Source organism: Hydra vulgaris, chromosome 15 (genome assembly GCF_038396675.1).
Source record: "Hydra vulgaris chromosome 15, alternate assembly HydraT2T_AEP".
Taxonomy (NCBI): Eukaryota; Metazoa; Cnidaria; class Hydrozoa; order Anthoathecata; family Hydridae; genus Hydra; species Hydra vulgaris.
In genome coordinates this window covers 30756398-30771029 of record NC_088934.1, presented here as the reverse complement: position 1 = coordinate 30771029, position 14632 = coordinate 30756398, and the positions used below count along the sequence as shown (strand labels likewise).

General features: G+C 25.6%; 1 protein-coding gene across 1 annotated transcript in view; it reads right to left on the bottom strand.

The window, feature by feature from the left end:
• Positions 1-14632, bottom strand: part of LOC136091459 (hemicentin-1-like) — a 136139-nt gene that overhangs the window by 48995 nt on the left and 72512 nt on the right. The gene's annotated exons all lie outside the window — the stretch shown is intronic.

Genomic DNA, 14632 nt, shown 5'->3' with positions numbered 1-14632 from the left:
AAACTGTTTTGATCAAATTTAAGCGAATTTGTAATGCGGTTTATGTTAAAAATTTATCACAATTATCTATTTATGTACGTATGTGTATACATATATACAGATTTATTTATATAAACATATAAATATATATATATATATATATATATATATATATATATATATATATATATATATATATATATATATATATATATATATATATATATATATATATATATATATATATATATATATATATATATTTATTGATAAATATTGTATATTGCTGGAAATACAACTTTTGTCTGTTTAAGAGTGATCAATATCTTTTTGAAAAAATAGATCAAATAATATTATAAAAATATTTTAAAAGAGAAAATACAACTTTATAATGGAACTTGAAGTTTCATGCCATTCGGCAATCATCAGCCATATTATTCAAATATAAAATAAAAACCGTTATAAAAAATACAAATTTAGCGTTGCAACGGCATCTGACGTCAAGTGTACGTGATCCGATATTTGCTAATCGCCGGAATCAAAGTTACACAGTAAATATTTTTTCTTATGCCTACAAGCAGAAACCAATTCACTTTTTTTATTAAGTAGTAAACCACTATCAAAATTCATAATAAAATATTTTTCACTGATGCAAAGGTTACACTTTTTTGTAGCTGGATTATAGGATTGGCATCGTGTAATTATGTTCACTTAATTATAGGCATGCTACCTGCGTCTTTGCATTTCCAGATTTCTTTGGAAAGTTCTGTATCATTTCTATACCTTGTTGCATTAAATGATTTAAGGTGGTTTGCAAATCTGAGCTTGAATGAGTTTTCACCGATACCGATGTAAGATTTTTTCGTAAGACTGGGATTAGGTGATGATAAAGTGGCGTTTTTCTTCTTAAATCACCAGTCTAACGGTATGAATGATATTAATAGTAATAGTAATAATTATACCAAGTTTAATTTTTTTGGTATTAACACACCACATTGTCCACAACAATTTAAAGATATGTGTGCGTTTGAATGCGATTTATTCAAATTAATTAAGTACATACAAATTAGGAAGGTTCAATGCGCCTTCCAAAATAATTTAAAAAAAGACATTTCTTCTATTCGAAAATCAACGTATACTTACACTTACGCAGATAAAACATCAAATTTGTATAAATTATCAAAAGAAGAATACAATAAGTTGTTAAAGAACGCTACTACATCTAACTATAAAAAAACCAACCCTATTATAAAAGATCACATTAATAAAGAAGGAAAAGCTATTCTAAAGAATCATGACGTTTTTAAAAAAATCAATATAAACAGTTCTTCTAATTGTTTCATTACATTAAAAGATCATAAACCTAATTTTTTAAATAATCCTACTGTTCGTCTAATTAACCCAGCTAAGAATGAAGTTGGTAGAATAAGTAAGCATATTTTATCAGATATTATCACCAACCTAAGAAATATTTTGCAGTTAAATCAGTGGATTAGTACACAAAATGTAGTAAATTGGTTCAAAAACATCAATGACAAACATTTTTATAAATTCCTTATTTTCGACATCGTTGACTTTAACCCTTCTATTAATGAAAAGCTACTTATCGACTCCATAAACTTTGCAGAACAATACGTTTCCATTGATGCTGATCACAAATCTTTAATTCTCCACGCGCTTAAGTCTTTATTATTTACCAATGATCAAGTCTGAATTAAGAAATCGAGTGGTTTGTTTGTTGTTACCATGGGTGCATTTGATGGAGCGGAAGTGTGTGAGTTAGTTGGTATTTTTCTTCTCTTCCGGATTTCGCAATTTTATAAAAAATCTGATTTTGAAAAAATTAAGAAGCATTTTACTCAAATATTTAAACAATACAACCTCTGTATTTCCATTCAATCGAATATGAAAGTTGGTAACTACCTTGATGTTACATTTGATCTTAATAACTGCACTTTTCAACCTTACCATAAACCTCATAGTACGCTAAATTACATTCATGCTAGTTCCAACCATCCACCAAGCATTTTAAAACAATTACCAACCTCAATTGAACATAGATTATCTTCCAATTCTTTAAACGAAAAAAATTTCCAAAAGTCTGCTCCTATTTATAAAGACGCATTAGAAAAGTCTGGATTTCACACAAATCTCCAATATCATTCAAATCTATATCCTTCTAATACTAATAAACGAAAAAAATATATAATATGGTTTATTCCTCCTTTCAGTAAAAATGTGGTAACAAAAATAGGACACCTTTTCTTAAACTTAATTGACTTACGTTTTCCATTACATCAAAAGCTCCACAAAATTTTCAACAGAAATACAATAAAAGTTAGTTACAGCTGCATGCCAAATATTCGATCAATTATTAATTCATACAACCAGCAAATTTTGCACAACAAACTCACCACTAATGATATAAATTGCAACTGCATTAAGAAAACTGCATGCCCGTTAAATAACGAATGTCTATCAAAAAACGTTGTATATAAAGCCACTTTATCATCACCTAATCCCAGTCTTACGAAAAAATCTTACACCGGTATCAGTGAAAACTCATTCAAGCTCAGATTTGCAAACCACCTTAAATCATTTAATGCAACAAGGTATAGAAATGATAGAGAACTTTCCAAAGAAATCTGGAAATGTAAAGACGCAGGTAACATCCCTATAATTAAGTGGAACATAATTAAACGATGCCAATCTTATAATCCAGCTACAAAAAAGTGTAACCTTTGCATCAGTGAAAAGTATTTTAATATGAATTTTGATAGTGGTTTACTACTTAATAAAAAAAGTGAATTGGTTTCTGCTTGTAGATATAGGAAAAAATATTTACTTTCTAACTTTGATTCCGGCGATTAGCAAATATCGGATCACGTACACTTGACGTCAGATGCCGTTGCAACGCTAAATTTGTATTTTTTATAACGGTTTTTATTTTATATTTGAATAATATGGCTGATGATTGCCGAATGGCATGAAACTTCAAGTTCCATTATGAATTTTCTCTTTGAAAATATTTTAATAATATATATATATATATATATATATATATATATATATATATATATATATATATATATATTTAGTATACGTTTATATATATATATATATATATATATATATATATATATATATATATATATATATATATATATATATATATATATATATATATATATATATATATATATATATATATATATATATATATATATATATATATATATATATATATATATGTTTATAAATACATATATATTAACATTTTTTATTTATATATATAAATATATATACATATACATATACATATACATATATATATATATATATATATATATATATATATATATATATATATATATATATATAAATATATATATATATAAATATATATATATATATAAATATATATATATATATATATATTTATACATATATATATATGTTAATATATATAAATATGTATATATGTATACACATACGTACATACATTCATATTTGTGATATATTTTTAATATAAACCGCATTACCGATTCGCTATATATTTATATATATATATATATATATATATATATATATATATATATATATATATATATATATATATATATATATAAATGTATATATATATATATATATATATATATATATATATATATATATACATATATATATATATATATATATATATATATATATATATATATATGTATATATATATATATATATATATATATATATGTATATATATATATATATATATATATATATATATATATATATATATATATATATGTATATATAAAAGGTTATAAAATCAAAATATAATTATTAAGAAGAAAATTAAATATCTGATTGAGCAAGGTGTCTTTCATACAGATTTCTGATTAATGGTGTGAAACCAAATAGTTATATTATTAATATTAATTTTAAAAATAACAATAATATCAATAATAACTTTAATCATTAATAGAACAATAGTAACAGCAAAAATAATAGTATTCATAATAATTCTGATAATAATAGAAATATTAAAACATCAGTAATGAAAGTAATAAATATTAATGACAAAAACAATAAAGATTCTATAGAAATAGTAAAAAAAAAAAGAAAAACAAAAAGTAAACTAAAGGAAGTTAATAATGATGAAAAATTACAATAGAAAGTTTTTCAGAATTTGTTTAAATTTATTTATTTTAATTTTTAAATTTTATTTTCTCAAACTCATTTGCAATGCACACAAGAATTCGGTTTCATTCACTGATGCACTGAAGTGTAACCCAGTGGGCACAGGACCTAAATAAGACGTCTTTTGAACGTTCAAAAGACGTCTTTTTTACATCTTGTGCCCACTGGGAATTGAATACTTACCATACCTCAAAGTTTTATAGGGAGGTACATTCAATTTTTTATCATGAATGTTTCTAGCTAAATATGAATGTACAGTATAAGTTTTAGTAAAAGAGGTTGTAACAGAGGAACGTAAAATTTTATTAAGAGAGTCAAAACAAAAAGAAGATTAGCAAATTTAACTAGTGCTAACAAGGTAGGAATTTTTAGTTTTTTGAAGAAGTTTGAAGCTTCTGTATTATGCGGTTAAAAATTATTTATTCGGATTGATTGGCGCTGAGCTGATAACAGTTTTTTAATATTACAGTTGCCAATTTGTCCCCAAACTTGACAACAGTAGATGAGATGAGATTGAAAAATTGTAAAATGCAGATTCTTAATGTAGTTTTATAAAAATAATGGCGAATTATTGAAAGCATGCCACTAGCACGATTAAGTTTTTTACGAAGTGCATTTATATAAAAATTCTATGAGAGGTTCGAAACTATAAAAATGTCAAGATATTTAACAACGCGTGTTGGATATAAACGTCTATTATCAATTTTTGTTTTATTTATATGATTGTTGAATATAATTTTTTGTCTTTGAAAAAAATATTAGTTCAGTTTTTTCCAAGTTTAGAGAAATTAATTTGCATTTAGCCGATCAATTTAAACATTAAACATTTTAAGTTTAAGTTTACATTCTTACTCAAGGAATGACGAGACTTATTATTATGTAAGATATTAGTATCATTAACGCACAGATGGACAGATAAGAAGTAGATAGAGTTAGTTAGATCATTAATATAAATCAAAAACAATAAAAGGCAAAGAACAGAACCTTGGGGAACACTAAAAAGTATATGTTTGTTATTTGATTAGCAACCACTAATGCTAACAAACTGCTTTTGATTTGAAAGATAATATTGAAACCAGTTACAAGCAACTTCTTGAATTCTGTAATGTTTAAGTTTAGATATTAAAATGGTATGACTAACGTTATCAAACGCATTTTTATTTACTGGAATGACACAAGATAATTTTAAAATGTCAGGAAAATTTCCGTTTAAGAAGGATATATTATATAGTTTAGAGAAAATATTAGAAAATTCAGAACTAAAATTAATAAGAATGTTTGTGGGGATGCTGTTAGGACCTATTGATTTTCTATGTTTTAATTTATATATAAAAGATTAAACTTCAGAATGGTTTGTTGGAGATATCAGTAAACTATGAAGATTTGGAGCTTTAAGATGATAATGTTTTACTTTTTATAACTGATGTAAGACCAGTGAATTTTAGAATTAAGTTTATGAGCTATCTTTGTCAAAAAGATGTTGAATTCATTGCAGATTAGAGTTGGTTCAGTTATGTATGTTTCGTTAACTTGTAAGCAGTTTGGAAGTACATTATTGACATTTTTGACATTTATTAGACTTTTTATGCCTTTTCAGGTCTGTATTTATTTGATCAGCTTTATAAGATTAAATATAGTATATTTAAAGCTTTTAAATATTTTAGTTTAACTATATTTGTTGTATCTTTTATCCTTATTCTTTCTATCTATTTTAAATTAAATTTAATTAGATTTTCAATTTAAATTGATTTTATTATTCCTTCACTAATCCACGGCTTGAAATGACGCTTGTAGCTTTTGTTACTAATTTTTTTGAGTGGTACATGACAATCTAACAACAAAGTTGTTTGAGAATTAAATGCTTCAAAAATGGAGTTACCATCCTTTTTATTGGAAATTTCATTCCAATCATCTTTGCTCTTACAACTATTTTGGCAATAAGTTATACTTTTTTATTTTTACTCGCTAACTTTTAAAATTAAAAAATTGTTTTAAGAAGGAAAGCCAAAATTAAAAATTTAAGATAATAATAAAATAATATTTAATTATTCTAAATAATAAATTCTTAATTTATTTCATTTATACTGTCGAGAAAGGGAAAAATGAGTTTATATTAAATATAAAAAAAAAAAGGAATATTAAGTTTAATAGTTCAATATAAAAAAAAAATTAAAAAAAATAAACATTCGGCTACAAAGTTTTGGTATTGTTTTTGTTGATTGAGTTTGGTATTGTTTTTGTTGATCTCATTTTTCGGAAATTTTTTTTATGGCAGTAGTTTTGATGTCTTTAAAAGATAAAGATATAAAGAGAATTTTATGATCTCAAGTTCACATTAAGCATTTTTTTATTTAAAACAAGAACTGATATATTGTAAAATACTTTATGGACAACCTTTTAATTGCATTAAAATATGATTTGTCTTATAAAAACAAAAATATCAACCAAATAAAAATATACTGTGAAATAAAAATCATTTCATTTATTTCATTTGCTTTTCCTCGTCTGACAAGTTAATGACATTAAAGTATTGAAGAGAATTCATAAAATCATTTGCTAATCGGATTTTAATTTTTCCAGACTTTACTTTGTTGGTTTATAAATACTTAACAGTTGCCTCAATATAACTTAAACAAACTTGAAAGAGCTTATACATCTCCTTCCTTTTTTTAAATAATTTTAGCGTGGCGTAATTTAAGGAAAATCCCTAAGAGAATTTTAGAAGACTAAAATTTCTTTCTTCCTGAAAATCTTAAAAATCTAAAGATAGAAGTTTATATTATGTGTTAACAACATACATGATAATATAACATTTTCGTGGGTAACTTTCGCTTGCTTTTCAGTAAATTAAGCAAACTTTGTTGACTGTTAAAGTAAAATTAACAGTTGAGTAATTGCTCCTGTTAACTAAAGAGTTACTGTTAGGTAAAGAGTAACTGTTAAGTAAAGAGTAACTTTTAAGTATAGAATAACTTCAAGTATAAAGTAACTTTTAGTAAATTAACTAGTTGTTTTGATTTAGTTTATAAGTAAACTTACTGGGATGTAGTTTATCCATTCATTATATCAAAGTAAAGATAACTTAAAGATATTATTGGCTTCCACGCAGAGATTTAAAGTAATTTAAATTCGGAAGCGCTTTATGTTGAATAAAAATATATGCGCAAGAGAGCAAATGATTTATATACTTCTATTCAAAGATAAATTAGGCGTTACATATTTTATAAGCCCTAATAAAAAACACAGACAATCACTTTTTTAAAATAAAGCTAAACCAAAGAAGAAAAAAAAAAACTGATCAAGAAAAAAAAAAAAAAAATCACAAAAACGTTTTTTAAAGAAAAACTTTTTGTAAAGGCGTGAAACCAAAAACCAATCGCAATTTGCGAAACTCTTAATTTGTACCCTGTATATATATATATATATATATATATATATATATATATATATATATATATATATATATATATATATATATATATATATATATATATATATATATATATATATATATATATGTATATATATATATATATATATATATATATATATATATATATATATATATATATATATGTATATATATATATATATATATATGTATGTATATATATATATATATTATATATATATATATATATATATATATATATATATATGTTTATATGTATATATGTATGTATATATTAGTGCTGTGCCAAAACCAGTTTATGCCGAGTCTCCGAATCCGGGTACCCGGTACCGAGTCCAATTTTTTAAAAGTTTTAATAAAAACTTGTGAAATCTCTATTGATGAACTTATTCACACAAAATACGCTTTTTACGCTAACTAACCAAAGGTTATTTGGCGGAACTACCGTTTAATTTTGTCCCCTATAACTCAGACCCCTTACCATGGGTAAAGGGTCTGAGTTTTAGGGGACAAAATTTTTTCAAAAGCTGTGCAACAGTTTTTTAATAACTATACTTATTATAAAATTATTTTTCTCGCTTGGTGGTTCGGGCCTAAATAACATTTTGTGTGGAAGAGGGCAAAATTTGAAGTTCCGCTGAAAGTTTTATTAGGAAAAGAAAAAGATTAAGAGAGACAAAGAATTGCAAAAAATGGGTGGACTTACTCGACCGTAGAGTGATTAAAATAAAACCAATTTAAACAAATAAAAAGATCTTAACAACGCTTATTTGCTGTATCTTATTTTAATTGTTTTATTAACTTTAAATTGTGATGAACAAACATTAGGTATTCTCTGCTATCTGCTTTTAGTCTGCTCCTTGTTGCTTCGTATATGTCCCCATCAGCACTAAATAACCTTTCACTTTCTATTGATGACGGAGGTGCTGTAAGATATTTTAATGCCATCTTTTTTAGTTTTTCAAACTGCATTCCACATTTGCTCTACCACAAAAACGGACAACCTGTATTTTCTAAATGAGGCAGAGATAAATAGTTGTCTATTTCTTGAGTAATTGCAGACCTTAATATTATTTGCTACTTAAATATGTCAGCAACTTCAATATCTATTAGTTCTCTGCTTTCTTCCAGTTCTCGTAAAAGCTACATCTTTAAAACAATAATCAATGCTAATGAATCCTGTAGAGGCTGGAGCTTTTACTATTGGAACATCGTCGGAGTCAACAACATCTTGCACTCCTTGCATTTCTTTTAATGCTTCTTCAACCCACTCTCTAAAAACATTTTTATTTGCATGTTGATAAAATAATTTATATCGTGGATCCAAAAATGTTCATACACATATCATTTTATTAAGCAAAAATTTATCAAGTCTTTAAGTAGCAGACTTTATTCGTTCATCAATTATCCTCATAATCCCAACGTATTTATCACTTGACGAAGCTTTTTGTAAAAAAACTTTTAATGCAAGTACTGATTGTATAATTTTTGCGCAAGTTTTGTCTTTCCTCCCACAATTTTTTGTTAAGTTTTTAAATGGAGCAAGAATGTAAACAAGTTTTTCGACCATTCCCCATTGATAAATAGTAGGAAATTTAGTTTCATCAAACTCTGCTGCATTAATGGCCAAAGGAACTTTTTGTTCAAACGTTCTTTGTAGTATTTCAAATAACTATTCCAGCAAGTTGGAACATCTTGTTTTATTTTGTGAGGTTTAGTACTTAATTGCTGCTGAATTGATTTTAATTTTGCCATGCTATTGGTGCATAATTAAAATGGGTCGTTATTCCTCTGCATAAAGTTAAAATTTCTTTGATGGTTTTTTGGTTAAATATAGAGCCATGAACTTTATCAATACTTTGCAAGCTGCAAAGTATGGATAAAGCATGGAATTGATGTCATTCCACTGTTTTTACTGCAGCCTTCATATTGCTTGCATTATCGGTAACAATAAGATGAATTTTGCTTAACGGGATTTCAAAAGATTCTAAACCTTTTTGTAAATACTCTTTTATATGAACACCTGTGTGATTTTAAGGAAAATAATTTACTCGAAGAACAGCAGTTTCTTGGGAAAATTTAGTTGGATCTATCCAATGTCAAGTAAGGCTTAAGAAAACGATTTTCGCACTATCCGTTGTCCAAATATCTGTCGTCAGAGACAAATAGTTTTTAAACGCAAATGTTTTACCATTGCTTAGTTCCATAAGACTTTAAAGATTTTCCTCCTCTCGTAACTAAACTATCATATAGTTTCCACTTGCTCATATAAGGAGTCGTGCTTATATCAAAAAACTTCCACGCTATACTTTTTTTATTCATAGTTTTTCTTTCAAATAAAATTTCTATAAAGTTAATAAAAGTACGTTTGATTTCATACGTTTTCGATTATTTTATATAAAACGATTATTTTTTTATTAATACGCTCGAAATTAAAATATAAAAAATCTGTAAAATATTTATCTTACATTCCTACTTTTATGATTTGTGCTTGATACAAATGAAAAGCGCAATCAGCATTCCAAAGAATAAAAATATCTTCTGTTCTAACAGAGTAAAAAGAAGCTATTAAAATTTTTTTACCCTCATTCATTTTATTTGTATTCTCAAATAGTGAACGGAAACTTTCGGCTTCGGCCGAAACCGAAACCGAAATTTCTGCTTCAACAATTTTTTTACTTTTCCTGTTTCGGCCAAAATTTTGGTACAACCCGCAACCGAAATGAACCGAAACTTTTATAAGATTTTTTTTAAGTTTTAATTTAGAGTGGCATCATGACGATTTCCTAATTGTAATCGTTTGTTAGTAAATCAATTTTTAATTATAACAATTGTAGAAATTTTAATTGAAATCACGTTACATAATAGTTTTAAGTTACTAATCTCAAATAATCACATTTAAGAAGTTGTTTACTCTAAAAAATCTCCTAACTGAAAAAACAATACTCATAACTACCGGCAGTCCTGAAAATATACCAACTTCAGATCAAATTGAGTCTATTAAATTTAAAAAAAAACAATACCCTTATTTGACACCAGAACAAAACGGCAGAGGGCTGAAGTGTTGCAATTTGCAATGCCTGGCTGTGTTGACAATATCTCAAAAATTGATTCAAACTTCGAAGAAGGTCTGAATTTTCATAGATTTATATTAGAAAACACCATTAAAAGCAAAGTTTGGTTTGGAAATAGTAGCAAAGAGATTCTTTAGACCTCCACCAACATCTACCGAAGTAAAAAGGTTGTTTTTAACTGCTGAAGACATTCTTTCAAATGAAAGAAACAAACTTTTGCCAGAAACAGGAAAAAAAATGTATTCCACAGAGAAACTTACTGTAATTAATAATTTTAATTATTGAAATGTCTTAAAATATTATAAATTTAAACTATGTTTCATGGTAATTGCTTAGATATATGTAAAATAGCTTTTTTGCTTTAATTCGGTGATCATAAAAGGTTAAGGATTTTAAACATTCTTTTACAAATTTCGGCCGAAATTTCGGTTTCGGTTTCGGCCAAAATTTCGGTTTCGGTTTCGGCTACGGCTTCACTGAACCGAAATTTCGGTACTTTCGGTTTCGGCTCAAATTTCGGTTTCGGTCGATCACTATTCTCAAATAATTTAATTGAGCGTAACAGTTTTTTGCATCCGTATAAACTTTTTTGCAAAAATATATTAAAAAATATTTTAAGTGAGATTGTTTTAAGTTTATAGAACTTTGTGGTTATCGACTACATAACGCTCTTAGAATTATATCAAGAAGTTTATTGGTTAAGTTTTATTGGTAGAAACTAAAAAAAGAAAATCAATTTAAATAAAAAGAGAGGATACCCTGTGCCGGTTACTGCAACAAATGGCCGATACCGGGTACCCGGTAAAACAGCCGATTCACTGGGTCCCCGGGTCCGAACCGGGTACCCGGCACATCTCGAATATATATATATGTATATATATATATATATATATATATATATATATATATATATATATATATATATATATATATATATATATATATATATATATATATATATATATATATATATATATATATATATATATATATATATATATATACATATTTATATATATATATATATATATATATATATATATTTATATATATATATATATATATATATATATATATATTTATATATATATATATATATATATATATTTGTTTATTAAAATACTTACATTTTTTGTGCTAAAACGAAATTTTGGATATATAATAAATGACATTGCACTTAAGTATACACATCTTTCAAAGAAAGATTTTAGAAGATTGGAAAAATTGAATTATAAGTTAAATAAAGCCGCTTAGATATTGTGTTTTTGAATAATTGCGGATTTTTGGAGGTTTACGGAAGTTTATTTCATTTAATTTATCTGGCTTCTCAAAATTTGATTCTCGTTTTATAAGAAAAATATTAATAAGGAGTGCATTACAAAAGCGCAACAAGAAGAAATTACAATTATATAAGGAAATTAATACTTTACAAGATCGCATAAAAACAACTATTTCTTCGTTTGATTGGTTTATTTTAATTAAGGCGCTAAAATCAAATACAGAAAAAGAAAAAGATAAAATTATAAAAATACATGAGAAGAAATTAAGAAGATTAACAATTGGTCATACAAATCCTTTTAATGTTTCAGATATCATAACTAATCGCTCTTCGTAAAAACTCTCTGATGATAAAATAGACATCCTTAAAAATGGTTTACAGTTTTCTATTCCACCAAAATATCTTAAACGTGCTGATATTTACTTTACTTTCGAACTATTTAATCGCTCTCTTCAAACAAAACTGAAAAATAATGAAGATTCAGGAAAACTTAAAGCTAAACTTTCCCATTTAGCAAATTCTTATATTTACAATTATCGTCCTTCTCAAGAAACTCTGAAAAAACATGGAATATTAAAAAACTTTCAAATATTCCAGGTATTATTATTCTAAAACCTGATAAAGGTAATGAAGAAGTAATATTAGATAAAGAAATTTACGTAAATCGTTTTTATAAAATTATTAATGACAAAATAAAATTTTAGCAACTTTAGAAAGATGTAACCTTAAATAGAGAAATTCAACTTCAAAATTTTCTAAGGAAACTAAAAGCGAAAGGTTTTTTCAATGTTTCGACATACAACAGAATTTATCCTTCCGGATCTCATCCTGCTCGTATCTATGGGCTTCCAAAGATGCACAAGTTAACTTCCTCCGATACTACCATAAACTTCAGGCCTATTGTATCATCTATTGGTACCTACAATTATCAACTAGCCAAATTTCTTAGAGATTTGTTATCTCCATTAATAAACACAGAGTTTTGCACTAAAGATTCATTCTCCTTTGTTAAAGAAATAAGTCAGGTTAATTTACATAATTTTTAGTATCGTATGATGTAACCAGCTTATATACTAATGTTCCGCTCCAAGAAACCATTGAAATCGCAGTTAATTTGATTATGCTTAATAACAAAAATGTTAAAATTACTAAAAACGATTTAAAAAAACTATTCTATTTTGCTACCTCGCCAACACATTTTTTTTTAAAGAACATACTTATGATCAAATAGATGGTGTAGCCATGGGCTCTCCACTAGCACCTGTTCCTGCCAATTTGTTTATGGGTCATTTTGAAAATAACTGGATTAAAAATTGCAATGGAGTTAAGCCAGTTTTCTATAAACGTTATGTTGATGACATTTTTGCTGCTTTTCAGTCAGAAAATGAAGCACGTATTTTCCTATTATATTAATAGTAAACACATATCTATTTCTTTCACCATGGAACAAGAAGTGAACTTGAAAATATCCTACAAAATTAACACAAACAATCCATCACAACCAAATCTCAAAGAACCTTTGTTTTACTTTAAACTAGCGTTTTTAGGAAAAATATCTGATTTAACTAAAAAAAAGATTAAATTCAATTGTTAAAAGATATTGCTGTTCTTTAAATTTTAAACTAGTTTTTGTCTCACTAAAGGTTCCAAAATTTTTCTCATCTAAAGATCCTATTCCTCCAGAGTTCAAATCGTTCGTAGTCTACAAATTCGTATGTGCAGGATGTAACTCCTGTTATATAGGCGAAACTATTCGCCTTTTCAAGACACGGAAAACTAAACATTATAAGAGAGACAAAAAACCACTTATCTATTATGGTAATGAAAATTATCATGGTAATGAAAATTGTTTTATGCAATTAAATAAAAAGTAATTTTCCATTTTAGATTCACCATCTAATAAGTTCGAATTAAAAGTTAAAGAAAGCATGTTTATAGAATGGTTAAAACCTGGTATGAACAAACAGGTCAACCATGTCCAATTGACACTTTCTGTTTAGTGATTACTTTCTATGTATTTTTTTATTAACCTATTCATTCGTCAATTCCTATTTGTTTTTTAGTATGACTTGTTATTCTTATAATAGTTTTTGTTGTATTTTGGTAATTAAATTAATAGTTTGTACACAGATAATTACATTTTGTATTGGTATTGAAAAAATTTCCCATATAGGTATTTAAACAAATTTAAAAATTAAACTTCAACTAAAGATGACTATTGATAGTCGAAACGTGTATTTTTTTATTTAGAATTAATAAAATGGTTTTATTGATTAAAAAGTTTGTCTTGTTTATTAAAATGCTTACATTTTTTGTGCTAAAAAGAAATTGTATATATATATATATATATATATATATTATATATATATATATATATATATATATATATATATATATATATATATATATAATTACATATAAACATGACTTTTTACTTGTGATATTTTCAATTTTTACCATTTTTTTAGGCGGTGTATAACAGAGTTCGGCTTACAGTGTTAACATAAAATGTGTTTACTAAAATATCTAACAATTACCAGATTACTGTATAACATAATGTAAGCCTTAATACGTTTTTAGGTCGAGTTTCTGCTGTTTTTGATAATTTAAGAATTCTTAATTGTTAACAATTTTCTAAAAAGTTGAAATGAAATATCAATAATTTTCATACCATTTCCTAATATATCC